The 3,545-nt window shown below is 44.9% G+C and overlaps 1 pseudogene; it reads right to left on the bottom strand.

Moving 5' to 3' along the window:
* Positions 1-495: 495 nt before the first annotated feature.
* LOC100685615 lies at positions 496-3,331 on the bottom strand (annotated as a pseudogene).
* Between the last annotated feature and the right edge of the window lie 214 nt (positions 3,332-3,545).

The following is a 3,545-nucleotide window of genomic DNA, read 5'->3' as shown; positions in this document are numbered from 1 at the left end:
TGTTAAAGACAAGGTATGTCAGGCCATAAAGTTCCAGAATTATCACCAGCTAATTTAAGCTCCATTAACACAAATTCTGACAAGGCGATTCTTTTGTAAAATCCCAAATGTCTATGTGTATTTCTTCCTATAACTTAATATTTATTTATTTATTTATTTATTTATTTATTTATTTATTTATTTTTAAAATACCTGCTGATTGATTTATCAGGATAAGATGGTTTCCTTGGATATAAATTCAAGAGGAAGTGCAAGTATTTTATTCACTTGGATATCCTTTCCTTGACAGGCAGGGTAGCAGGTTCTGGGACAAGCTAAAATCATTCCCTATTGAAAAAATTAAAAAGAAAAAAAAAGTTAACCTCTAGTAGTAGTGGGCAGGAGTTAAATTTAAGCAAATTATTTTTTTCAGTAATTCCTAATTGTTTTTGAATACTGAAGTTTGGGAGGAAGTTTCCACTGGGTTCAGGAGGTAGGTGTGACTTCTGCATAGTGCTAAGAAGAAAAGGGCAGGAATAGGGTCCAAGTAGTTTGGTGTCTTAGCCCACAGATAGATGTCAAGATGATATCTACTGACTTCTCTGAACGTCCTACTGTCATCTGCATTCTTACCATGTCCAAAAGCAGCAGTTGAGAATTCTAGGATGCCATGACCACCCTGGAACACATAAGCCAGGAGCAATATGTGGGTATGCTTGTTACCCAGCACTTTGTCTGACCTCTCAGGGGACATTCCCAGGAATTTCACCATATTACCCACAGCCTCTTCAAGTGTTTTGATGCTAGACAAGGTGAATGTTTCTTCCTTCTCAAACTCATCCCCTACCTCATCCCAGGCTGTTTCAGAGTTCAACTTCATGACCTTTTAGATGTGATCAGCAATGATGACATCCAGATCTTCCAGCACATATTCATCTTTATAGCCTTCATCATCAATCTCCCCAGTTGTGGTATCATAGTCCTTGACAGTGAACTTTGTTATGCAGCTGAATGTGCAGGTCACATCTGTGGGGTCTTCCTTCCACATCTGGGGTGCCAGCAGTGTGTAACAGGTCCCAGGCTGGTTGTAGGATAGGTTTGGGGCAGACTTGCAGCAGAGCACTTGGTAGGCTTCTGTGGGCTGGCTCCATCTGCATTGTGATGTTCTCCAAAGTCTAATCATTGAGTGTGTCTCTGCAGTCAAACTGGAACTCCATGTGGTCTGTGAAGGTATGTTTGGTGCATTGATGACATACTCTGTCTCTGGCTCAATGAGGGTCACAGGTTTAAGTGAGGACTTGAAGAGGGGACCCCACCCATAGAACTCTGGTACTGTGGCCAGCTATTCCTGGAAGATCTCTTACTCGGTGGCTACCACTTTCTCAGGCTGCTTGGCAGCTGTGATGGGGGTGCTTTTGGTTCTCTTCTCTGACATTGGCATGGTGGCCAGGGGCACCGACTGGAGGTCAATAGGTTTTTCTGATGGATCTAGAGTTTACTGCTGCAGAGATCTCTCCATACCAGTGATGAGAATAGTCAGACCATTTAAGATTTAGCCTGAACTGAGGGCCTTCTGCTTCCTCTCCAGGATATTGAAATAGTAGGTGTCTTGGTCCCTTGCTTCACTATCATCATTCATCACACACCTCTTAAGCAACACCAAGATGTTAGGTAACATCTCTTCTTTCTGGGCTCCAAACTTGGCCACAACACTCACAGCACCTGCCCAGACCTCCTTATGCTCCAAGACCAATGAAGCAGATATATATGGAAGATTATTGCTCTTGGACCCCTCCTGGCCCAGGAGATGCAAGACATGGGTAGCCAGCATGGTGAACTCACAGTCCTCTATGAACTCACACAGGTACAACAGCCTGAGTCCCCTTGCTTTCTGGGTTCTCCTTAATGATGCTGATGGTGCAGTCCATGATGGTTTACTTGTACTCAAAACCACTCTCTTCCCACAGCATGGTGAATAGGAAGTTCATGACCATAGCATGTTTTGAGGATAATTCTGGCACTGATTGGCCTCGACTACTACCACCTTGAACCCATCTGAGATCTCCAACATGAAGGATGATATCTGCTTCATGAGGCAGTTTTGCTGCCCGTCTTGAGGAATGTGGTGATGGCCACTGTGCTGATGCTACAATTCAAGTATGTGATCAGGTTCTCAACGTCCAGATTGCAGGCCATCACTCCTGACAGATGCTTCATGGCCACTTTATTAAGGGTGCACACAGCAATGGCCTTGGATGAACTTCAAAAAATCTGGAACACTGATACAACTGGGGCCAGCTCTTTGGCACTTCAGCCTGGCAGATTGACAATGGACAGTGCAGTTTCGTACACCACCATATTATGCTTGTTGGGCAAGCAGCTTTCAATGAAGTCAAACAGTGGGCTGTCATGGCTGCCATCCTCTTCCTCCAGCTGCTTGCTGGCCACCTGCATCATCATGCCGTAGGCAAAGGGAGTCATGAGACTGTGCTTGGTGAACTTTCTAATCAGCTTATTGACAGCCAGGTGGTCATTCTTAAATTTTTTTTTAATTTTTTTTTTTTAATTTATGATAGTCACAGAGAGAGAGAGAGAGAGAGAGAGAGGCAGAGACACAGGCAGAGGGAGAAGCAGGCTCCATGCACCGGGAGCCCGACGTGGGATTCGATCCCAGGTCTCCAGGATCACGCCCTGGGCCAAAGGCAGGCGCCAAACCACTGCGCCACCCAGGGATCCCCCAGGTGGTCATTCTTATGCACATGGTAGACGAACCCCAGTGCATGGTACTGGACTATAGGTTTATCACTGAATGCTGCCGCCTAGGCCTCATTCACTCAGAGCTTGACAAAGCTGCACATCAGCAGGTGCAAGCAAGATACCAGGGAAGAGCTGGAGACACTGAGCACCTTGTCTATGAGGGCCTGTTTCATGTAGCACTGAACAGCCTGCAGCATGGTACTCAGTAATCTATTAGAGGGTACGCATAGCCAGCCCCTGGTGGTCATCTTCTTTCCTGGTCATTTCCATTGTCAGGGTGCTGGTGATGATAACAATATCCTCATCAATGCAAGATATCTCCTTGATGATCAAGAAGCACATCCGAGTGTGGGATCATTAGACTGAAAGAGCTTGGTCATGGCAACAAAGGCCATGGTCACTTCAGTGGTCCCTAAGCATTCCCTTGGTTTATGAGGAAAAGGATCTTGGTGAGGATGTGGGCACATTTTTGAGAATTGATAGAAGTTTCAAGAAATACATGGGCCTCCTGGAGTACTGCACTCTTCTCAAGATACTAGAATAGGTTGGAGCCTCTACCTGATTCATTGTCTCTCTTGTTGAATTTCTCCAGCATGGTGGTGTTGGCAATGTGCAAATTAGTAGCCCTATGTTAGGTGCAGTGAGCACCAGTAGTCTAGTGGCAGTTCCATACAGGCCACTTCCCGGCAACTACATCACCTTGCACCTTAACATTCTCTTAGTATAAACTTTCAGTTAAAAAAAAGAAAATGAAATATAAGTATTATGGTAACCTCCACTCATACCTTTGACCTGAACCAGTCTTCTAT

The sequence above is a fragment of the Canis lupus genome, chromosome 7 (assembly GCF_011100685.1).
Source record: "Canis lupus familiaris isolate Mischka breed German Shepherd chromosome 7, alternate assembly UU_Cfam_GSD_1.0, whole genome shotgun sequence".
In the NCBI taxonomy this organism is placed as follows: domain Eukaryota; kingdom Metazoa; phylum Chordata; class Mammalia; order Carnivora; family Canidae; genus Canis; species Canis lupus.
Note: the sequence above shows the minus strand (reverse complement) of the source record. Positions and strands in the feature narration are given on the sequence as shown.